General features: G+C 30.8%; 1 long non-coding RNA gene across 1 annotated transcript; it reads right to left on the reverse strand.

Moving 5' to 3' along the window:
- Positions 1 to 5,266: 5,266 nt before the first annotated feature.
- LOC129965385 (uncharacterized) lies at positions 5,267 to 15,583 on the reverse strand. Its single transcript, XR_008784206.1, has 3 exons — positions 15,460 to 15,583; positions 14,868 to 15,040; positions 5,267 to 11,491 (listed from the first exon to the last, which is right to left on the reverse strand). It is a non-coding gene; the product is annotated as an uncharacterized LOC129965385 (long non-coding RNA).
- Positions 15,584 to 26,971: the final 11,388 nt, after the last annotated feature.

Raw genomic sequence — 26,971 nt, forward strand, 5'->3', positions numbered from 1 at the left:
TCCCGTCTTAAAGGGAAATTTTGAATCGTGGTCAGATGCCGAGGAAGACCTCCGAGTTGCCCCCCCCCCTATAAAACTTCTACATCAACCAGCAGGAGGATGTTTGGCCCCGATCGATTTAATGTGCACTAGAGCTATTTAAACGACGCTTCTTCGGTGAAATCGGGTCTCGAACCAGAAACCCTCCAATTCCAAAATCGATATTACCACCAAGGCCACCTTGGCCGCTTAATGAAGGAAAATAAATTAACCTTAACAGACGTCTTTTTTTTTACAATGATTAACCCAAGAATCATTCCACTTAAAGATGGCTCTTTATCTCAAGAGTTATTCATGCTTTTGGCCAAGACGGACGAGATCGAATCCAACTTCCATGAACATCTTCATCAATGACTTCAATTCATATTCAATATCTTTGAATCTAATATTTTAGCATTTTAAAGAAAACTATTACGGTTGGATCAAATTTTAATAACCGAGGGTCGCGATTCCGGACAAAGAGGTATAATTATTTTGGCTCCAAAAAATATTAAGTCTCTTATACGTTCTTCAATGCAGGATGAACCATTTTCACATTCTTGTTGGTTAATCATTGTTATCTGGTTGATAATCAAGTTCAGCTCCCTTTTTCTTTTATATCCATTATTTGTTTCACCAACGAAATCTAGGGCCATTAAAGCCTATTTGGAATCAAATTATATATTTGTCCTATTATATTGCGTTGAGCTCCAAGAGCCTTTTTTGACTGCCACCACTTCTGCCATAAAGACAGTTGCATTGTCATTCAATCTAAATTTTCCAGATTCTTTTCCTTGTTCATTCTCGTACCATAGAAATTCACACCCCACTTTTGATCCATCTATGAATGGAAGAGATGCATAGAGAATGGAAAAGATTGAAAAATATTTAAGTTCAAAAATAAGCAAAAAAGATTAGTTTTTAAAAAACTTTCAATAAAGAAAGCTTAAATTGATGCAATGGAAAAGTTAACTCCCAAAAGATGGTTTTAAATCTAATCAAAAGATCCCAATGAAAATTTTTACATTTAAAATTATTACAATTTTATTTCCAGAAATCTATTGAGAATTTGGGTTTTTGACACTAGAATTAATTTAAAATAGCTTCAACAACTGAATGCTTAAGATTCGTGTTTAAAGAATAAGTGAATATGCTTCTGCTTATTCAACTGATAAAAATGTGTATCATAAGCACGGATTGCTTTCCATTACTTGGAGTTTAAAGCAACACTACGGACCTCGTAATACTGACTCGTGTCAGACGAGTGGGACAACACCTGAACTGTCATTCCTTCTCCAAACTTCCACACCACACCAGAAGGAGGAAGTTCGGCAATGACGTATTTAACGTGCACCAGACCCGCTCACACGACGGTTCTTCTATAGAATCGGGCCTCGAGCCTGAAACTTTCCGGTTCCGAAGCCGAGACCTTACCACTAGGCCATCGCGGCCCCAAAAATAAACTGGATGAATGACGTTCATTATATGGCCTTTATTTTGACTCATTTACAAATTTTGGAATGCCTCCAGCAGGAAGTTGTCCCCTTTCAATGTATACGGGAGCATAACTCAAACGCTGCAATGAGATCTAATAATGATTGATCTAAGATGACCATTCTCAGAACTGTCGATATGTATATTGAGAATCTGATTAAATATTATTCATTCTAAATTCAAGTTCCAATGATAGGAAGTTCGTCTAATCGTCCATCCCCACTTTTAAGAACTTAAAAACTAAAAGCGATTCGCGAATTAAATTTAAATTCTGGCTTCTGCCATAATTGTAGAATCGGCAAAATTAAAACCATTGATCGAGTATAAGATTCAAGTGAATACGAAGTGGGCCCGATTGAGGACGTTCAAGGGAAAAAACAAGGCGAGAACACATGCAATGAATCTGTTCCTTTAACACAGGCAGACAGACTTTTCCAGGGTAGGACTACTTTTAATTTTTTTCAAAGTATTGCGGTCCATGGTGTAGGTTGGGCGAGCTAAAAGATACCTTCAATAATTATAAATCAATACGAAATATTTACTTACTTGCATAACTAGAAATATAATATCAAGATACAAAAACAATAAAAACCACAAATGTATCAAATGCATTTAATATCAGACAAGTCAAAATACATTAAAATTAAGTCATTTTCGTCTAAAGTTAGCTATTATGGTTAGTAGGAGTCTTTGGCGAACAGTATGCAGACTATCTTGAATATTTCGGTATATAATTACTGAATGCTAATCTTGCACTGGATTCTAAGCGGTCGTCTGTGAGAAGGGAGCGATTCGTCTTATATTCAACCTTGAAAATGCAGATTCACACAGGTAGATAGAGTCAAAGAGCGATGTTAAAACTTTAATAATTTTATTAAAATGGAGTCGAAGAATTTCGTAAACTTTAAAAACTGGAATACTTGGTCGATTAGATTAGAAAGGCTATTATTAGATTCGGAACCGAGTGCTTTTAAAATTATGTCTCTTCTCTTTCAAAATGGCGTAATTTATATTTTCATTTATTCCAAATGGGCTTAAGTAAACACATTCGCATATATTGTGAAAAGCGAATTCTCCACTCTAGATGACATCGGTGTTCCATAAATGTTTCTTTTAGTGTGCGCTTCCTAGGGCTTAGTAAAGGCTGTCACCTCAAAGTGACCTGGTGGTCCACCGGTCGATCGCGATCGACTTGAAATGTGTTAAAGCAAAGGTGGACATTAGCACATAACTACGATTCAATCTTGATATTCTGATTAGATTGTAATTAAGAGGTTGCAGTAAAGGGCACAGAATCGAAGCATCCAATTAGATAGTTCAGTACAATTAAGCAGCGAATTCATTAAAAGCATCCGATCGCCTGAATAGTCTTTAGAGTTGTGCCTTTTTAATATCAAGAGTAAGGAAAGAGATCTAGATGTATTCTGTGACCACATATTCAGAACACATTAATGAAATCATGCATCTCAATAATCCAAAATTACAATCAATTGCATATCTCGAAAGCAATTTCAGTTCCTCATTCTAAATGGGTCTTTCTAAGGAGTTAAATTCATTTCGTTGCTCTCGATAAGCACATTTGAGGATGAGATGCTTCCGGCATGGTGGTTGGATCTCGCCACCCTGGAGGGTACACTAATAGGTGAGGGATCTGGCTCCTCCCATCGATGACGGGACGTACTTCCTTCGGGGAGGGTTGTACCGTGGCCGGTGACGGCCCTTAGGACTCAACCACAGTTCCCGCCAATTGCTGTTGCGGCGGTCCGGTCATTCAGTTTTATGGTTTAAATCCGTGTGCCTTAGGGCGGGTCGGAGAGTTAGATGGTTGACTTAACGGAAATGATTCGAATCGTGAATTTGAGTTGTTCAAACGGGATTTAATCAATTCTTACAGCTGGCGAAATTCGCAGAATTCTTTGCAATAAGATCAGCTACATTCTTAAAAAGTTGCTCTCAAAGTATTTTAACGAAAATTGCAGTTATCGAAAATTTAGATTTAAAGTTCCATCATTTCTATTTAAGTAATTCAGTAAAGATTAGAATCTAAACGAATCTACATAAATTTAACAACCACGAATAAACTTCGAACATAAAACTTAACGCGTTGTTAAAAATTAGATGACTGAGCCTTAAAATGAATCCAGTAATTTAGAAGTTACAATTCAATTTGTATAAAGCGATTCGGCAAATAAAAAGTTTAAAATTTTGCAAATTCGAATTATTGGATTTAAGAATTTATCATGCGATTTGGATAATATTCGACAAGAAATTCAAAATCATTCTATTAAATTGAAATCTTAGAATTAATGTTCCCGTAAAGAAATATTTAGAGGGGAGTCGATGAGCTCTTGTATCAAATTCATTGAAAATCAAGTCTGATTTAATGTTGATACAAGCCGATATAAAACGGATTTCAAACACATTGCGCTTCATACAAGATGAAAATTTAGAAAGTGAATGCCTGTTATGAATAAAAACATGGAGATTAACAGGTAAAAAACATTCAAATTCAGACTCAAATAGAAATTGTTAAAAATAAAGCCTCGCAAAATTTCAGAAGCTCTAACAGTCAAATATTAAATTCGACGTTATAAGCAATTACTTCCGTAAAATTTTATCGGTATATTTTAAATAATTAGAGATTAAAAGCCAATAGCACTTAAGAGGGCCTTAAGTAGCATATTTGTAGAAAGGTAATTAGGTCTAGTCGTTATTAAAAAATTTAGAATATAGAAGTATTTCGTACGGAAGCTACTTTCCAGCAACCATTATATGCGTCAACAAGAGAGGTATCAATACTTTGAAATTTCAAAAACGATATTTAAATATTGAAACAACAATTGATGCACGAATTGCATAAATATCTCAAGTTGACGTACTTTAAAGATATTGGACACGAGACAAATCACCGGAATAACTACAGGAGCCTACTCAATCCCGAATGCCTGAAATTTCAAAATATTGGCTACATTAATTATAACGATATTTCTATGAGGATGACTAAAAGGTATATTGAAATAATGAACACTAAATTGCGAGGAATCGAGATTTATTAAATGACATTTGCTACATTTCAGTCAAGCAATGTTTACAAATTAAAATGTCACATGAAAAAATTAATGCATTGGAAAAGTTACATTAGACAAGAATTCGCAATTTAATGGTTAAACTGACAATTAGAATTCTTGAAATCGATTTTAACATAAAGTTCGATGTAATGTCAAAAACATGCCGGGAAATTGTATTAAAGCTTAAAAACTACAAACACAGTATAGATATAGATTTAAAGTAGCAACAGCTATAGTTATTAAACAGGCAAGTACAATGAACAAGTATTAACACATTTAAGTATAATTAACTCATTTCATATGCTGAAATAGTTCACAATTCCAGTAAACGTAACTACAATTGCTGGTAAGATTTAAATTTAAATAGTTTTTAAATTTAACTTTAATTATCAGTAAAAAGTAAATTTGACAAACTATTATAGTAAACTAAATTTTATCAATGATTAAGTTTCCTATAATCATCAAGATCTACATAAAGAATATTAATCGTTTAATTAAACTCTTGAAAGTAGATTAAATATAAAATTTTATCATTAGAGGAAAATTAAGGATTTTAAATCAAATCTTTTACACATTTGTTAAATATTCAGACATTTCGATTTAATCATTAGAGAATTCAATTCATAAATTGCATCACATGAATAGTAACTTTAGAGACTTAATCTAAGGAAATATTTAATCAAACTATGCGATACCGCATTATATAAATTTTAGTTTCAATTACAAGAGGCTGAAGGATGCATTTTGTAAATAAAAATCACCGAATCCGTTTCACTTTCTAGAATGCCGAAATATTATCATCGCGTAGCGAAAGATTTTTCCCAGGCATGAAATGCAGAGTTAGAGGCGTTATTTGGCTTTACTAGAGAAAACGAGATTGAATCTTTACAACGGCAGTTGAAAGGATTTTTTCCATTGCCATAGAAGGTTCCAACGTTTTGCTTGAAATTAGTCGCGGTTAAATTTCGGTATTTAAGCGAAAGTTGCTTTGCAATAGCGTATTGCAAGGTAATTAAACGAATCTTAAAGTGCTGAAAGAGGAACATTGAAAACGATTTGGGAAATGTTCTGGAAAAAAAATCGCGTCCATGGTCAACTTTTTTAAGTTTCGATTTCAGCGGGAAAATCCGTTAAATCACAACTGCAATAGCTGCATCCGAGAAGTTATACCATGAGACCAAATATGAATTAAAACTAATTTGTGTGTTATTTTTCCCTTCTACCATAACAGAAAATTGCTCTAGTTTAAAGTGATTCAAGGATAAACGAACTTAAAAATGTGGAAATTCCAACAGGAAGGCCTCTTCATGAAATTTGTATACAAAGATTGTAATCTGAACATTGCGATTAAATTCATCTGCTATTAAAGTGCTTCCAATTCTCTTTTAAGTATTTAAGAGAGGGCGGAATAGAAGATCTGGAATTTTATTGCAAAAATTAACAAAAACGTGGTACTTGCCAAATATTCGATACCGTTTTATTCTCAAAATGTAAGAATTTGTGTTATAGAAGTTTGTTACCGCCTTCGCCCCCATCAAAATCGACTTTCTGCCCGAATTTATGCTTATTCACCGATAGCCTTCAAATTCCAAAACATTTCGACTTCGATGCTGATCAGGCATAGAGTTCAAAATGCCAGCAGGAATTTGGATGACTGCCAAGTAACCGGCTAGCACAGCTACTGACAGTGTTCATTAATCAAGATTACTGATTAATTAAATTTATCTAGGCAACTATCGAATTTAAATCCTGAGCCAATATCTGAACAAATTATGGTATTGGAAACGATTCCCTGGTATGAATGATTTCATTATAGTACAAGTGTACTTTTTAAAGGAAATCGAGTCAAATCAATATTGATCGTTTGCAAATATCGCTGCCAACATTTTAATTTACATTTAGAATTTAGGACGATATTTGAACGCAAACTAAATGTTTTAAAATATATCTTGCAAAACTACAGAACAGCAGTATAATTTAGTTTACCCCATTATTTAGCATTTTACCTCGAAAGTGGGAAAGCAAAACTGATATCTGCAGAATATTTTCTTTCAAAACCCGATTTTCCTAGGAATATTCTATAGTTGAGATCGTAAAATTTAGCGTTTCACAAAACAGACAAGCAGGAAAATTATGAATTTCAGTTAAATCTCATTCCGATTAAAATGAACGTTCTGTAATACACTACATATGCCAATCTGTAGTCATTAGTTTTTGCAATAAATGTCAATTTTTAACACCTTTTTGAAAGTTCGTAAAACTGCAGGTTTAGGGGAAGTTTTGGAATAAAGTATCCTTGCATATTGGAGAAAGGAGAAACTTGCCTTATCAGATGAGATTAACGAAGTTTTTTTGACGAATGCAAAGCATAATTAGAGCTAACATTGCCAATCTATATGAAAGTGTAGGGGATAATGCAAGCTATCTATCCAATATCAACCAGGCAAGTTCCATTATTCAACACTAATTTTTGCTCTTTCTAGAAATTGAAATATGGACATCACCTAAAATTATGGTGTACGACAAGCTTATCTATTCGTTTAACATTTAAGGAAGACATTCAAGATTACCATGTCATTGAAAAAAAATTAAGATATTAATATTTGCCAAATTCTACAATCAAAATTGGATATTTAATATGTTTTAGTTAAATTTCTATGGGTTTCTATTAAAATGACCGAACTTAATTTTATTCGAAAGGTTTTGATCACGATGTTGGCCAGGCATCACAATCAAAACGCTTCTTTCATCCTCACAAGCAGAAGGTGGACCGTTCACTTGCCGGCGAAGTTACGGACCGCTTTCAGCTGAAAAATTCCGTTAAGTTCATATTAATGTTCGAATGCTTTGGATTATAGCTGTTCAATACAAAAATTAAGTCCTATAATGGAACGTCGGAATTTATCGCGAGATTTGCGATGCAACTTGTTTAAATATTAATGTGAACAATAGAGGACTTGCTTGGTTGACACCTTAAAGATTAAGACATTGAAAAATACAGCTTCAAGAGCTAAATTTTCTTGAATATTGCAGGATGATTTACTTTAGGATTGAATGGATCAAAAAATTAAGCTACAAAATTTGAATATTTATTGACCACGGTAAATAATTAAATTTTTTTAGTGGAATTTGAAATTGCAACTTAAAACATTTGGAACACTAGGAGTAAGCTCATTAAAAATTTAAATTAGTCTGTAGGTCATCTAACACCTGCTCTTTGTTATCAAATTCGATACCAAAAGGTCTTTATTAATTTATGCATTTGGCGTTATTTGATTAATACTAGGTTAGACTAATCAATTTTTACTACAGCGATAACTAATTGCTATTCTGTTTGGACTATTTAAGACACCAGACTGAAATTAGTTTGACTTAGAATGTTAAAATGCAAGCAAAGTTGGGGTTGATTAAAGTTTTAACTTTTGCATTTATTTGTATATTTTTAAAAATATCTAGAATTTAGTAAAACTCAAGTTATCCCTTGCCAAATATTGCATACTATTGCCCATACGAAATATTTCCCTAACCTAGCCTTTAAGAAATATTATGCATTCTTTTAAAGTATTGTTAGGCAGCTCTACTGATTAAAGGCATGTGGGGAAAGAGTTTAGAGCATAAAGATTTTAATTTAAAAATACTACTTCAGCATCAAAAAAAATTAAAATTTAAGATGTAGAAAACAATTATAAATTCTAGTTCGGATTTACAATTTTCTGGCGATCCCAAATTTGCTGATCTCTTGCCAAATAACGTTCAAATATTTGAATACTCACGATTAACTTTCAAGATTGTCTAAAGCAAATCCTGTCTAACATGCATCATCCAGCCTAAACATGTAGTTTAATATTAATATGCAATTAAAATTTAATATAAAGTTACAATTACAAAAGTGATATTTGATTGCTTTTATATTTGAAGCATTTTATACAATAACAATACATTCATAAAAATCCAGGGTCATCAAGAAGTAGCATTTCCTACGATGCGTAGGAATTTCAAGACGTGATAAAGCAGCCAGTAAAACATGCACGGCTAAAAGTATACAGATCGACATAAACAAAGATTTAAAATAGTAAGGGAACTTCAAGATTATGTCCAATTAAATATACACACTAAATTTATTAAAGACGAGTAATACTATGATTAAGGATATTGGCAACATCTAAAAGAGCGATACAAGTTGGAACGATTTGTGCTGCGTATTAGTTTTTTTGAAGACGATACGTTTAATGTAACTGATATCAGGAAACCCGAGTCGTTTTAATTGAATATTAAATTAAATGAATTTAAACAAAACTTTAGACTCGAAAGAAACGGACAATTTTAACACAGCGATTTTGACTTCTAATGGATCTATTGCAACCGGGTAGGGTACGAAGTGGACTACTGCAGAAGCTTCAACTAAAATTCAAGCGTAAAAAATATTTACTGAATTTTCTTCAATTTCTGTATCTGAATTAAAATACAAGGATTATGCTAATAGTAGCAAAACAATCCGGATTACATACTGTGGGGAAGAAGGCTATAAGAGTTGGAAGAGCGTTAGAAAACTAACGCGATCTTACCAACTATCGCAATTTCAGCAAATGTTTTTATTCAGTTTAAAGGAATTATTTGAACTGAAGCTACTTCATAAGTACCGGCGAGGCGACTACGAGTTTTGTAACACTGGCTTTCGAATTAAATTCACGACAGTTTAAAGAGTCACATTTAAAAGTGCTGCTAAGAATAAGCTATTTAATCTACAGAAGGTTTGGCCAAAAATAAGGGAGAAGGGTGATTTGGCGATTAAAATTTAGCATTTCATTCTTAAGTTACCTCAAGCCATTATGTAGCTAACTTTTGAAGTGCAACCGGTTTAAAATTTAAATTATAAATCAACTTTAGTTAAAAATATTTGTTTATTACACAACGATTAGTCATAAAATTTAACTTGATTCTAGCCAAAAATCCGCTAAAAGATACGTCTGTAAGTACTCGCATCATTGTCTTTTTGTTGAAATCTAAATTTAGAAAGTCAGATATTCAAATAATTTAATCTTTCATGTATATAGAAAAAAATTCACGCATTACAAAGCCAGACACTACCGTTTTCCTTCCAATTAATATTTCTATTCACAAACGAGTGAAATGGAAATTTCCGAACTAGATTTTAAATTCATCAGTAACCCTAATCTCCGATACAATTTTTGTAATCGCTACCAATGCTTCAAGCACAAATTGCATTTTGCTGGTTCAAATCTATAAACACGATATTTTAAAATTCAATCATTTGACGCGATAATGCTTTCTCCCGTCAATTAGATTCGCGTGATTGCTACAGTTTGCTATTCAAAAGTGCTTAACATCCCAATTCGTCATAAACACGTTAAATGCCGGATCCCTGGGGACCGATACTTTCCACTTAGACCGCCGGTCCCGAACAGCCTAGACGGAAAGTAAACAGGGACCCGTATTTAAAGTGTTAATTTCTCTATCCGAACCCCATCAAATCCTCCCCATTTAATAAACCAGTCAAATGCAATTTTTACTTTTGACATTGGCATCGAAAACATTTATATTTTAATCAAATTCGATTAATTGTATCGTTCTGTCCGAAATCCTATATTTCCGTACTCGTAATTATAATTTTTATCCAAGGAATTTGGGCTACTCATCCCATTCAATTTAATCTTTATTATACAATCAAGTTAAACCACGCTTACGAATGCGCTAATATTCCTACCAAAAATCAAGATATTAAAGCTCAGTTAAATTTGAAGACTCATCGATTTAACAGTACTTTGTGTAGACTCGTTTTATGCAAACTCGTTTTATGGGAGCTTCCCGTTTTTAATGATTTAAAGAATTTTTAAAGAATTTATGTACTCTAATTTGTAATAGAGGTCAGACTTTATAAGAGCTTGATTATACAAGAGATTACAGACTTTATTTACTTGACATCTTATTGGAAAATCTGCTCGAAATATAGATCAAATGTTTTTCCAATAAAGTTTAAATCCAGGACACATCAAGGAGATTTCGATTGATTTAAAAAGAACGGAATTTCTAGAGATTCATTCATTACTGAATATTAGAGGTCGACTTAAAAATCTGAAGCTTGTTAATATCGATTTTAAAACATTCAAAGTGGATATTCTATGGAATGAGACAGTTTATCTAGCCTATCAGACTCTATTACATAAAGCATTTGAATGATGCATCTTGTACTAACCGAGCGATTTCGACTAACTATCAAGCGAGTGCTGAATAGCATTTGAATTTTGTAGTGCCAGAATGTACTTTAGAGATCATAATGTCTGTCATGTTAAGTATACACAACATTAAACTTGGAGGTTTGATATACATCTCGTACGGGATTGGCATTTATCATTTGCTGCTTACAATACCGAACTTCATATTAAAGTGAAACAAGAGGGGAAGCGGTTCAAAGATTTGTACTATCTTATCACTTGGATGGAAGTGTCTTGTAATTGTCCGTTTCATTCAATCGAATTTAAGATGGAATTCTCTGCTTAACTTTAAGTTTTAAAGAATTTAAAATCTACAAGGAATTTTGAAATATTAATAGATGCAGCTTGAAGTTCCCTATTTGATATAGAACCAATTCACTATCGGTTAAGTTAAAGCTAGTTTTAGAATACAGCTTGAAGTATTTTTAAAGATACGACTGCTTACTAAAAAATTGATTTCGTGTTTACATATTCATTTTATATTAAGGCATTTGAATTTAGCAAAATATGGTGCCCTTTACGAAGTCAAAGCATGTAAAAGTTACTTCAACATCTGATGCTACCATCCAGCAAGAAATCTTGATTTCAGAGCATGGAAGAATTTCCTTGGAAGCAAAGTTGATTCTTGTAGTCGATAGCAAATATCCAGTCTCCATGTTCAAGTTGATATCATGTGTCCTGAAAAAGATGCATTTCATGAACGGAACCGAAGTTTAAAAGTATCAGAATTAACAAGTCACACATAGAAAAGTCAAATTAAAACAGACAAGACAAATTCTTGAAAATTGTATCGGAGTATGCAAAAATTAGTTACGGGGCAATAAATTACATGTACCATTTGCTCTAGGATAAACCAAGACATGTCACAATATTTATATTAAGGAATCTAAGCCCAAGTTCCTTACCATTTTGAATTCAACGTTGCGTTTGATTTACAATTAACCCTTACCTTACCGAAAAAGTTAGCAATTGTTTGTAAAACATAAACTAGGAAGAACATATTAATGATCTCTTCATTCTGATGCGCCTAATGAAGTTAAAAATTTATATGTCTGGAATGTTATTAGCTGCATGTAATAAATGAAAGATAATCTATACTGCAATGGTGTATAAAGCAACTGTCACCGAATTAAATACATAATATTTGTTAAAAATTCCATAGAGAAGGAACACCAAGTTTGTGAACATGTGGTACATTCTTTGCAAACTTGAATTCCTATTCGAAAAGACGAAATTTATCAGTTAGCCCGATTTCGTCCTGCATAATTAGAATCCAAAGGCTTCCATGCTGAAACTTACAGGAATTTGATTTACTTGTCTAAATTAATGCGTGAAAAATTTTAGACTGCATTAATCGCTTTACACGATATGAATACTATTAGAACAATTTTAGGTTAACACAGTTTTGCTTGAGGAAAGTCAATGCACAAGACTTTAATGCACTATAATAAATGCAGATTTAATGCAGAAGCTTATGCGTTTATAGCAAGCTAGTTTTCTAAAAGAGGATCGATTTGGTGCTTAAACTTTCACTACTTCCTTTACCTTACAAATTACTGGATTCCAACCAATAGTAGATGGAAAGTTGCCCTTGACTGAAGTCATACGCCAATGATATGAATGTGTAATCCAAATATAATTTCACGTTTCTTTCAAAATGTCGCTATACTGCTGAAGCCGACCACCGTTGTGCTGCATCTCGTATTGCTTGCTTACAATTCCTCTTATCTTCGTATTAAAAGATTAAAGCTTTTGTTAATTCCCGTAACAAGTTTATAATTAAAAACTTTAAAAATTTCGCTACTTTAGACTATGGCATTGATAAAAGCTTGGATTAGTTATATTGCGGCATATTGATACACTTTCGAAAATTAAACGACATGAATCTTACTGGAATATTACCAGACGATCAAGTTGTGCACTTGGTAATGAACTCGTATAGTCGTAAAAAATAGAATAGCTCTTGTTTTTTTATTTACTACCGCATATTCACAAGATTGACAATGGAAATGGCTTGAATGGAGATGTTTATTGAGATACAAAAACTGATTAACCTAACGGACAGTTAACTACTATCTCAATTTTTCCATTATGGGAAAATAAGTTTAACAATTCGACTCAATAAATCGCTATTTGTGTCGTATTTTCGTAATTCGTAGTTCTTGAAATACTGAATTTCGTTTGTTGAAAAATCCCAAGAAGAGCCAAGACAAAGGACCGTATATTATGCAAGCTTCAACTTGTTAATTTTTATTAACACTTTGCATTTTTATCCCAGAATTTTCGGAGCAAATAACTCGAGATTATCCTTTATGCGATAATTTTTTTCCCAAGTAATATTTACTTTAATATTTAAATAAAGTATTTCCATTACTTGGAAAATCAATTTAGATTTTTTAAGAAATTAATCCTATCCTAAGCAATTAGCATGCATCGAAATTTTTTTTGACGAATGAAATGCATTGTTCAACCCATTTTCCCCCTGAAAGTGCCACCGATTTGAGAAATTCAAATGCCGTAAGAACATTTGAAGCCAGCGAAATTATCGGCGTTACTAAATAGTGAATTTTTATTTAGAGGAAACGATTTCTATACCCTAGACTAGAACTGTGATAAAAGCTTTGCTAACTATCAATAAGTTATATTGCATATTGGTAAATTTCTATCCTAGTGTTAATAGGATGGAAGTTTTTAAAGTTTACTACTGTAAGTTGAATGAAGAACGACGGAGTATTAGACATTGTTATGCCAAGGCTGTCGTAATCAAGATATATACAAACTGAACTAAATTCATTATCATGCTATAGTATCTGGAACTAGAGGTTCGAGATAAATGTTTTTCATAAGCGATATTCCAAAAGGGGATTTTGCAGCAAAAATCAATACAAGGATATTTTGAAAATATTATCCACCTAATTAAAGAAATGTATGAATGAATTCTCAGTATTGAGCAATTAAGTATATGAATAGGTGTCAAGTAGTTTCCTTATTGTATCGTTCATTTACTAAGTGGTAGGAGTTTTAGATATTTACTTGCAAACGATAACAACCAGTGAAGGGCGAAAATTAAATATTCCAATAGTCGGTCTATACTGAAATTTGGTTTCATGTCGACTGCGTGAGAAAAACATTTAAAGAATTAAATTGAAATCGTTTGATCCGAAGACTAACATTTAACCGATATATTATAATCACTATTAAAGCCCTTGCCTTTCAAAATGTAGATTAATAAATAGATTTATACATTCCTCAAAAAGTTGCAAGTCGACTGGAAACGCTAAAATTTAGTATTTTACAATATTTCAAGACATTTTTGGGTACGAGCACATTTTTTTCGATTCCGGTATTTTAATATGTCTGCTCTTATTTAAAAATTTTACAATTCACTTCCCCACATTAATATTTTTGAATGCAACATGAATTTCATGTTTAAACCTATGACTTTAAAGCACGAGTAAAATAAGATGGTTTACTTTAAACGAGTAAAAAAATTATACAATTCCGAGATACCACCGCGAGTTCATAGATTCATTTAACAATTGGAACCGTTATTTTCTTAAATCTTAACTCGAAATAAGAATCGGAACTCCATAAAAGTTTAAGAGACTGATTTCATTACGACAAATCGATTCACTAAAAAGTTTATAGCCTTAACAAAAATGTCAAGATAATAGTTCACAATGTTAACCACTTATCCATCTCAAAACCTGCCCCTTCATTCATTTTTATTAATATCAAATTTGTGAAGATGCGATAATAAAAAGTTAGAGTTGTATTTTTGACGACTGTACATATCGAAATAAGATTGCACTAATCCTTTTCCAAATAATCCTTCATTTAGGAGGACGGTACGACACTTCTCCAATGTTTTGGGGTATGTCAGACTAGTGTTAATCGTACGTGAATATATGTACACAAATATTTTAGGTAGAAATTTGAGTAGTTTTGACTTTCCAAATGCTTGTATTTTTTTCATAATATGAACCATTTCACAAATTTTTACTTTCTGAAATCTGAAATTCAATTTAACAAAATAAAAACCTTCATTTCTTACCTTGGAAGGAAATCCACATAATTTGATCTGGCATCGCAGGGATTACTATAGTTCCAGTTTCTCATCACAGACGGGCTGCTTAGGCAATACTCGGGAATTTCATGTAGAAAGCAAGGTTGCAGGCATTCTTGATACGTGTAGAGAAGCAGCTTGAAGCCATTTATACGAAGTTTCTGTAAAAAGGAGAAATAAAGGTTGTATGCAATAAGAATTTCTACACAATTAAATGTTACACTAATTGCTCATTTAGGTCACCATTCTAGCCGTTATACCAATGTTTAGTTGGCTGACAAAGTTAATATTTCTTCAACAAAAACGGATACCAGCAATGAATTCACTTCTCGAAGCAATAAGATAAGCCCTTACGTTTGTTCTATTGTGTACTTAATAAATTTTCCGAGTGAAAATTACGATAGAAACTACAGCTACTCGGTTATACTTCGAAATAATTTACCATGCAGGGTAACGAGATTAAGTTTTATTAATCTTTTGCTGCCCATTTTTTTTTACCATCGATTGCAGCAGCTTTAGTAGAACATCTTTGAAATTATAGTTTAGGTTTCAGATATTTTTGAAGAAATAAGAAACTTACCAATAGACGTGAAAGCTGTTTTACCAAGTAGGACAACGGTAGATGCACGAGCACAACATGCTTTAACGCAACATAATGCTGCACAATCACCATAAAAAAAAATAACAGCAAAACCATAAAAGGTGATAAATGCCACCGATTAGATTCTTTTAAAGTATTTTGAATATCATCTAGCCAATAAAAATGGTTCTAACCAACCACTCTTGCTGAATTGATTTGCATAAAAGTTATTTATATTTGTTTTGGCGCCTCGATGGCGTGATGATTGGTGTTATGTTTTGGTAACACCAGATTGCTGATTCAAGGTACGATTTCACTGAGGATAAATTTTGTATACTAACTTTTTGAATAATAAAGCTGGCATCGAGGATGAAATACCCGGGCAATCGATAAGGCGTGTACTTTTAATTACTGTTGTATCTTTTCACCATTTGAGAATGCTTCAAAAAATCGAAATCCGCCCCAAATTTGTGCATGAGAAACAATTGGAATAATGGGTTCAAAAATTCTATAAATTTAGATTTGATTTTGGCTACTGAGCATAATTCGTCTTAAGGGAAAATTTATCTATCTGTACTGATTTAACCTTCTAATAATTTTCAAACAGTTTTATAATAGGATGTAAATCTAATATTCTGTATAATTGTTATTTTCAGAGATTCCAAATTGTGTGTTTTTGCAAAACATTGATAAATGAGTCTTAGTAACTAATTGCATGAAAGTTAGTAAAATTATTGAAATTCTAGCTATAATGGCCCAATGCTATTCATTTCCTTTCTTGATTTTTTTTATTTAGGCATAGTAAAATATTGGTCATTCTTATCTATTTTTCTAAAATAAAATGGTTTAACGCTTAAAATAATATTTGTGATTGAGCCATTTAAAAGTGAAACAAATTCGAATATATATATATATATATATATATATATATATATATATATATATATATATATATATATATATATATATATATATATATATATATATATATATATATATATATATAAATTCCTTAACATAGAAGTAACATAAAAATATATTGTAAATGATAATAGATTCCTAAAATAGTATCGAATGTAATACTACGAAATATTTTTGCTTCTGAGCTCCATTCTCTTTCTAAATGTGATGGCTTTTGAAATGGCTATAACTGAACGATACGACTTATCGAATTAATTAACACTATGAATAATTTAATAGCTGTAATATTTTAACTACATCCCTTTTTTGTGTATCTAATTCCTTTTCTCGTCTTGAAATTCGAGCAAATAATTTTTTGTGAATTTTTGACTAAAATTTTTGTGATTGTGAAGATTTAAATTTAAAATTTCGTCTTTGAAGAAATTTTTGAAATTTTTAAAGCAATCACCACTCCGTATATAGATGTCAGAGCGTTGAATACGCATACCGAAGTTTGCGAGTTCGATACTACATTGGCGCAACAGAATTCGCATGATATTCTTACATATTATGCGTTCTATCAAAGTACCAGAAAGGCCGATTTATTTATTGTAAAATCGTGTTTTATTTTTGGAGAAAATATTAAGTTACGAATTACATACTAATTACTTAGGAATATTTTTCAGTCATACATACATATGAAATGGCCATTCTAATAGAAATAAAACATGAATATACTTAGTTAATCACGTTATTCGAATTCGTTAACACAGTAATTGCATTGTGTAGACAAATGGATGTGAGCCGAATGTATTCGTAGTCGGATAATGTCATATAGAGCCATGTTACAAAATTTTGAGGCACCAGTAGGTTATCATCCTATGACAACAATAAATGTACTTTTGAAATAAAAAAGTGTACGAGATGGCGCTAGATGACAATGTCAGGATAAGGTAAAAAAAAAAAAGCTCTGATAGTTAGTTATAAACAAGAACGTGTGTGTAAAATCACATTTCTTCATGAAAAGCACATATAGATAAACTTAAAATGCAAAAGTATATGTAAATATCAAATTTGATCCAAATCGTTCGAGCCGTTTCCGAGATACACGAAATAAATTTATGTGGATACAAGAATTGCTCGTTTAAAATTATAAGATTAACATCTGCTCGTTATTTGGCACCCTTAGCAGAATTAAACTCATAACTCAGTCTCAGCACATGGAACAGCGGTGATTTTGTGATTTCTTTGCTGCAAAACAGGAGATTTACAGGTTCGCTAATTGAATCCACTGTAGAACATCGTGCAAGAATGCCATGAGAGTGAGAGCATATATGAACATATCGAGTCAAGTTCAATCATATCATAGCACTATTAGCAATATACCTATTCAAATAATTATTTTTCTAACTTTCGCAGTGCTATAACTTCAATTTATAATTCTTCATATGTACTACACAGATATTAACACAGGTTTCTTTTCTCCTTAACATTCTACAAGGGGAGAAATTCATACGATTATATATTTAACAGAACAGTGAAAATAACTTGAATATTAGTTCAACAATAATATCAATTTTTGAAGATTATGCAGAAAAAAGGATTTAAAGGTTATATGACAACTAATTTGGTTTCATTCAAGACATTATTTCAACATTTTATGATGGTGCCAAAACCAATTTCATACATAAAATTATTTTTGTGAATAATTGAGCTGGATATATTTAGTATGTATATATTGTTTATATTAGAAATATAAGACAGTATTTTATACATAAATTGAATGTAATGTCTGTGAATCTATGCCTGAGTTTCCAATATAAACAATGTAATCAAGATTATTATTATTTTTCTTTTTTATTAATAATAAGTCAATCCTTGTACACTACAAAGTACAGCACAAGGCTCACAGAAGTAAGTAGAAACAACTTCATACATAGATAAAAATATGTACATATAAAAATACGGATAAAAAGAACAGAAAAAAAATAAACAACAAAACTAATTAAAAATTGAAGCAGCAAAGGCAATAAATTTACAGAATGAGAAAAAAAGCCATTTTGTGGTCGACCAAAGTAATCAAGATTAAAATTTGAAAATAAATGTATGAAAAAATGAATGAAGAAAGTGCCAATCCTGTACGTCTTTCCTTATCATTTTCAGCGTCTTTTATCTTTTTTGAATAATTTAAATACCTCTCTGAGCAAAAACAGATAACAGAATAATTTTCGTCCTTTTAGCATATTCTAATGATTACCGTTTCTTCATTTAAAAAGATTATTTTAAGAAAAAATTTCTTTGCAAATTTCAATACATTTATAAAATACATAAATGTATGGTTGCTTAGAAATATACAGGATGTTTGATTAAATTGTAAAAATGATATTTATTCTATTAAATCGAAAATATTTACACTATCTCTCTGAATATATGTTTTATTACGACAAAGAGAAAACATTTAAGCATTCATTTTTACATTCGAAATATCATCAATTTCCAATTGAAAAGAATTTTATTGATGTTACAGAGCACTAACATAACGAAGGATAATTAAACCCAAATATTAATCAATGCATTCCGGTACACTGTTACATTCAGTTACAATTTTGAAATGGGAAATGCATGATTATTGTTACGGGAATAAAATTTTGCTAAAGAAGTCATTCAATATGTTTATTGAACATTGTTTATAATATTTATTTATTTATAAAATTTTTTTTGAAAAAATTGCAAGAACTTGAATGCAAAACTTATAATCTCCATTCCGTCTATATCTAATCAGTTTTCTTAAATGTTCGCTCAAAACGGGAATAACTGCCCATTCCATTTTTCATTAATAGTTTTTAGAGACAGCTCAGTCCGACTGTGGATATATAGTTCATTAGATACTATAATAGGATTTAGATAATAAAAAGGTCACTGTTCCCACATTCTTTGGTCTATTCTTATGAGACATTTTTTCATATAGCGGAACCAATATCGCGTGGAAAAAAGTTTGATGAAGCTTCAAAATTTTAAAAGTTACAGAAAAATTATTCTTACTGAAAGGTAAATTAAAAGCTAATCGATATTCTTGGTTGTAATTAAATGTAGCTGATTTTTTAATAATAAATAAGTTTTTTTGTAGTTTACACATACGAAGTTTACACAAAGTTGCAATTTACACGCGAAATATTTAATAGATATATAACTTTTTATGGTATACTTATATATATATGACATATAACATATGGCATTGACATTATATTTAAAGTCGAGTTCATTAATTAATTAGAGGTCACACTTAATATAGATTTGTTAAGTATGACCTCAAATTAAAGTTACACAAAGTCCATAATTAATTTAATTTCTCTAATGCATTCAGTTTAAACTATTTTAATGCTATTATTATTAAATAAATTAAATCATTCAATTTAAACTGTTCGAAATAAAAATCATAAATCGAAGTAATATTATTGATAACTCATTATAAAGGCCCTTTTTAAATTATTGCACCGGGTAGTAGAAGAGAAATCTTTGAGTCATCAGAAATCCGGAGAATAAAATAAAAGTTGCAAAAGTTAAAATAAAATTTCCAGGCACAATTGCTTTGAATGGTCTAAGAATTAGAAGGGAACTATTAGGAATAGAGTAGGAATATTGTTTAATGAACTGAGACTGTCAAATTTAAAACCAGATGTCGGATCAACAAATTTTTATTGTTTCAAACTGTTCTATCTCCAAATCTACAGTTTGCTTACGCCTTAATATTCATCTTAATCATCCCATTATTAACATTTCCTTTGCACATTATATTCATCCACTCTTTCTGTTAGCTGGTTAAAGTGACAATAAATAGGATAGTATATAATAGATATCTCATAGAACTTAGATAATAGATAGTTGCATAATTCTTTCATTTTAGTTGATTTCATTTAATTTTCTTCTATAGTCCTGTCAAAGAATTTCATGAGTTAAATATCTCATTTAAAATTATTCATTTTCCATAAATATGTCGGCTTTTAATTACAGCCCAAATTCGAATATTTTATTTAACAATTATGATTTAAAAGGTTAAACAAAATGTTATATTTCGTTCCATTGGTACCATCTTTTGTTGATTTTTTTAAAATTTTGCTGCTGATCCTTATTTAAATGTCCTCAAGCTATGGAAATGCTTAATAATTCCTCACATGATTTTATTTGTTAATCCTCAATCTAAACAAACGTGACTTTTCAAACACCCAATTCATTCAAATTCAGCAAAGCGTGAAAAAAATGCGAACTGCATGTTAACACTTATTCAATCCTATTATCAAGAAAACGTGTTGAATATTAATGTACCTTATGATTGATAGCATTTTTTAATGCGATAATACTCTTTTTCCAAAAATGTTATTGTTTCTGGTTTAGATTTCTTCACTTTTTTGCCTTTTAATGCGGGTGAAATATTTGTTTTTCCATTCGAAATATACATTATTTGCAATTTAGACATTGTTTAAAAACTTTTAAATGGTGAATGATTTTTTTTGTCAGTTTTATCAAGGGATTTTGAACGTTTTGACTTCAGAATGCCAAAAGCCTTACAAAAATTTAAAATTATCATGAAAATAAAAGAACAAAGAAAGACTTAAAAAGAACAAATCGTAAGATGTGCGAGTTCATAGGGATTTTTTAAAATCTTAAAACCAAAATAAATAAATTATGCAATTTACTCATTGAGAGGGCAGAGATTGATGATAATACAATAGTTTATGTATGGATAGGACGCATTATCCTATCCATAAACCGATGCTATTCTTTCGGGTAATTTTTATTGAAGCACGCCGTTTCTATTATAAACAAAGGGTGTAAGTAATAAAGCGAGTTATCATCAATGGTGTCTGGGGGAAAAATGTCTATTATTAATACTTGACAGAAATGAATTGTTATTGCTTGCAAAATAGCTTCGAAAGATTACCGAAAGAATCAGGCTTTAAATTTTTGCTTGATGTGAACATTCAAAACAGATTTCCGAAATTATTTTAAAGGTTTCTTTTTCGTTTATTAGCCACTGCATTGATTTGAATAAAAATTATTAAAGTATAAGAATACTGCTCATAAATTTGAATTTTTTGAGAAATTAATATAATAATTTTAAATTTCATAATTAATATTGATTTTTTCGAGACTTTTATACTCAAAACAAACATTATTTGCAAGTAATACTCCTTGTATTGTTAATGAAAAATGTTTCATGTTTGCATATATAATGTGAGGGGTAATTAATTTTGACTAAAATATTGAATTTTTTAAAAATAAAAAAAAATTTGGCAGGATTGGATAAATTTTATTATTTATGTACAATAATTTTAAAATTTAATGCGTTTTCCTTCTCACCGTGCATGCGCAGTGCATGGCGTTCAAAATTTTAATATTCTCCTAGTTCATAATTTTAATATTCTCCTAACGTAATTAATTTAATAAAATTTTAATTCCAAATGCATAGCGTTCAATAATTGCTAATTTCATAAAAAATCATTTCATAGTTCCAGAATAAATAATTTCAAATAAAGTCTAATCAGAATGAATAATTATAGTAAAATGCCCTTTTTTAGTACAACAAGAAAATTATGTTTTTAAAAATTTCTGTTTTTTGAATTTGTTTGTTCTCAAAATAAATAACTCCAAGCATTTTGGACAAAAGTAAGTAAAATACCTAATATTAAATGTTAATTATAAGGAATAAAGAGTCATAATTAATCAAGAATATATCAATGATATAACTTCATTTCTTAAAGCAAGCTTATGATAAAAATTTTGGGACACAGTCTTTTATACACTTATAATTAAAGCACGCTTAAGCTAAAAAAACTTTAAGAACTTTTTCAAAATTGAAATATATATGTGTTGCATCTATTAGAATTTTTTAAATCATTTTTAGTTCCTGAAGTTTTTAGGATTATTCATCAAAAAATATGGAAATATAAAGAAGAAAAATTTCGTCATCTTTGAATAGCACCGACGAAATATATTCCTTGAAATTCTTTCGAATTTTTTCATTCCCTCTTTTTTTTTTTTTTTTTTTTTTCAATTTTGTGCATTTTTTTTGCTATATTTTTATCTGAATGTTCCAGTCACGGTGAGTCAATTTGCTTGTAGTAATTGGTATTTATATGCATATACTTGATGATATTTTCCTCTTTCCATCTTTTTTATGCTATGATTAAAATGTTTATTTTTAGTAAAATATTCCGACTAAAATTTTTATTTTAAAGATCTAAATAAAAGATTTGACAATTTGAAGTTTATTAAAAACAGATTCTAATCTTGTATCAGAAAATATTTATTAAGCTGAATTAATAAGAGTGTGTACATGTATTAATAAATATAAGCAATATGTATATAAAATATACTATGATGCATTAATACAAATATACTCATTTATACAATGCAGGTCCACATTATTTATAATAGCTGCCTTTGGTGATTAGATGGTTCACCGGAATTAATGACTGTTAAAAATTTCAGTTAAATATTTTAATAATTTCAATTCATACTATTTTAGAAGCCTGATACCATTATTAGAATGCAATGGAATATGCATTCTTCTGTTTGGTTTATATTCTTATATTTACAATTATCAACCCAGGGTGCCTCAAAAATATAAATGCAAAGCTTCCTTCCGACATGGCGATTGTTTCTCGTTGCCCGAGTGATCAAAAGAAATGATGCGTAGTTGGCTAGTTAGTGTCGATGACGGACGTGACTTAATAATTGTTATAATTAAATTGATAAGTTGTATCCTTCATTGTGTTGAAGAGATCATTTCTTTCTATTTCAAATTTCGTTACTTTAGAAATGGGAGTGGATGTCAGAAGCAAAATTATTTTGTGGCACATGGAAAATCTTAGCATGATCGTTGTATAATCCGCCAATACTACTTTAGAAATCTATGAATTTACCATTTACAACGTTTTTTTATATTAATTCTATGTTAAGGATATTTTTTTATATTTGAATCTCTTCCACGTTTTCAAGCAAACACTATTATAAATATTTTCCTTTTGACTGATAGATATTTTATTTAAGAAAAAAAGACAAAAATTACCAAGTATCTGAAAATACAAAAATAAAAAAAGCAAAAAAGGAAAGGAATAACACTGGGCCATTAAAGCTTAATTTCGAAAAAAAAAATGGCTTTCATGCAATTAGTTATTGAGAGTTAATATGCATACAGGTGTTTTACAAAAATACACAATTTGGAGTTTCTGAAAACGAACAACTATACGTTTGATAAGATTTACATCATACTATTAAACTCTTTGGAAGAAGGTTAAATCAGTAAAGTTAGCGAAACATTTCCTTAAACCAAATCTAGATTTATGGGAATTGGACCCATCATTCAAATCGTGCTCAAGGACAAATTTGGGATTGATCTCGATTTTTGTGAAGCATGTTCAAATGATGAAATTATATAACGGTAATCACATATCGATACACTTATCGATGTGAGGATATTTGATCCACGGTGCCAGCTTTATCATTCCATAAGACAGTAAGTATACTGTACAAATCATCAGTGAAATCATAGCTTGAATCAGCGATCTCCTCTTTTCAAAACATCAACCGCCACGCTGTCGAGGCGCCAAAACGAATAGAGAGAAATTAATTTTATGCAAATGACTCAATAAGATTGGAATGTTAGAACCGTTTTTATTGGTTAGATGATATTCAAAATGCTTTAAAACAGTCTGATTGATTGCAGTTTTCACCTTTGGTGGTTTTACGAACTTTTATTATGCGATGCGTCGTGTGGAAAATCTTCTTTTGGAAAGTAATTGGCTTCTATTAAAGTATATTATAAATGTACGTCCACTATCTTGAGACTTGACGGAGAAATGCTTCATGTTAATTGGTAAGCAACTTTGAAAAAAATGTGAATTCTATTGACATTTTAAAGATTCTTGGCTTTGAATTTTTACTCCTCAATATAATATATTCTGCTCCTAATTGTTTATCGCCATATCGCTACTGTAGAGTTCAATTAGTTGTGAAATTCGTGCTTTAACAATAAGGGTTTATTTTAATGCTTCGTACAACAGAGTGAACTGTGTTCGCTTCTGAGTACAGGAATTAATTCAAATGCGAACTCGAGCGTTAGATTCCTTAAAGTGCATGCCTTAAAAGTTTATAGGTTCCTTGATTGACTTAATTTTCAAAATTGTTTAAATAATCTTGTTGATATACAGCAGCAGACTTGCCAATTATCATTCTCGGTTTCTCTCCATATATAAATAACGTGAAATTCGTAATCTTGAAACATTACTTCTCTTGAAATGTAAACTTCTACTAATTCTGAAATATAACATTGATTCGAGAGTAATGACGAGACCCTCAAATTCTACATGAATTTAAATTTGATTTAATATTTAAATCTGGATATTTACGATACCAGCAGGAAACTTGAATCTCTTAAATGCAGTATCTGAAAAAATTGCATGTTAATTATACTTTTATGGAAATAAAGTAAAGGAACAGGGCCAAACTTTTAGTTCTTAGGGTCCTACGAATGCTTTGTACTGCCTTATTGAAACATGGTCGAGGAAACGGATATGAAAATAGAACTTACATTTGAGATGGAATATCGCCGGTTCTAATCAACCAATAATGCGTGTCTGGCCATAAGCTCTCAATGAGTTAATGCTGTCTGTCTTGAGATGTTTAAAGGAATAATTTGATTAATTAGAAACTTTGATTCGGGGATTTCGGAGGAAATGGTTTCGACGAGTGAAGACTTATTGTCAAGTCTCAGATGTGATATTTTGAATAGGGAATAACCCGTATTCCAACACTGCATTATGCGAGGATTTCAAGAAAATTCTAATCCCTCCCGGAATGTATATCAAACAGATCTACCAATTTTCATTCCAATTACTGGCAAGTCTCTTGGATGGGGTTTAAATTCTAGTGCTTGTCGGTTAAATGAATAGAATGTGTAAATAAATGCATCTGTTGAAGATGGGTTTCAAAAAATATCTTCAACGTAAACTATAGTCATTCTCAAATATATAACGAGTTGTTGGAGTCGATCGTAAAAAGTGGGTATGATAAAAATATTTCAAAAAATTTAATCTCGCTACTCTGCATGTTCGATTATTCTGAAGTATAATCGAATAAATGCTATTTCTATCGCATTTTTCATCCGGAAATTTATTAGGTGCACAACGGAACAAACGTGAGGGTTTATTTTATTACTTAGAGAAATGATTCAATGCTGTCCATTTTTTTTTTTTTTGAAAATATCTCGGCTAACAAAATATTAGTATACTGACCAGAATGGTGAGAATATCTGTGTAGAAATTCCTATTACATGCAGTCTGTTTCTCCTTTTACAGAAATCTCAAATAAATGGATTCGAGTAGTTTCTCTACATGGATGAAGAGTACTTGCAACTAGCCATTCTACATGAAATTCCCGAGCATTGCCTACCCAGTCCATTTATGAAGCGTAACTAAAAATTCAGCATTCTCTACAATGTCGTTCAGACGAAATTATGTGGATTCTTTCCAAAATAAGAAACTAAAGATTTTATTTTAAAATAAAAATTGAATGTCTTGGGATTCAGGAAGTTAAATTCTGTGAAATATTCTACTTATTCTGAAAATATAAGTACTCTGAAAGTCAAATCTATTCAACCTTTTATCCAAAATGTTAATTGTGCTTGAATATACACATTAGGTAATAACGTATACCAATATCAATGGAAAAACTGTCGTATTATCCTCCGAATGAATGGCAAAAGGTTGGCGCAATCTTTTTATTGTAATATGTTCAGCAGTCAAAAATGCAACACCTCTCTAACTATGTTTATTCCATCTTCTCAAATTTGGTGTCGATAAAAACGATTCAGAGACAGGTTTGTTGAAATGGATGTGATTGAACAATTCGCCGTAATGAAATTAACTTAAAATTTTACGGAATTTTAACGATAATTTCTAGTTATAGACTTGAGAAATGACGCTTAATGTTAAACGAATCTTGTGAACTTTTGGCGATATCTCGAATTGTTTCTCTTGATAACTCGCCAAAAGTAATCTTATTTTAGGCTAAATGCAACAAATGCGTAATTATCTCGAATATTTAGACTTTTTGAGGAAGAGAATTGCAACAAAATAAGTTCTTAAGTAGGAGTAGATATGTTAAAATGCCAGAATCCGAAAAACTGTGCTCGTATTGCAACGTTTTCGATACGTTTAAATATTGTAAATTTCCCATGATCTATTTGTAACGCTCATTTTTCGAGGGACCATGAATGAATTCATTTGTATTTATGAATCTACTTTTTACAAAGCATGAGATCTAACGGTGACATTACAATATCGCTAACTTTAAAATTCATTTTTACATTAATTTAATTCATGAAAGGTGTTCCACTCGGATGATGTAAAATTAAATTGCAGGACAGATTTATAGTTGGAATCTTTAATTCTTTCTCTTTACTAAGTGTTATCGTTTGCATGTAGTTATCCAAAGAAATCGGTACCATTTCTTGCCATTTAAAGATAAAATAAATTAAATGGCACCTATTTATATACTTGAGTGCTTAATATCGAGCACTATTAATAAATTTCTTTAGGTGAATATTGCCAAA

This window comes from Argiope bruennichi, chromosome 4 (assembly GCF_947563725.1).
Source record: "Argiope bruennichi chromosome 4, qqArgBrue1.1, whole genome shotgun sequence".
Classification (NCBI taxonomy): Eukaryota; Metazoa; Arthropoda; class Arachnida; order Araneae; family Araneidae; genus Argiope; species Argiope bruennichi.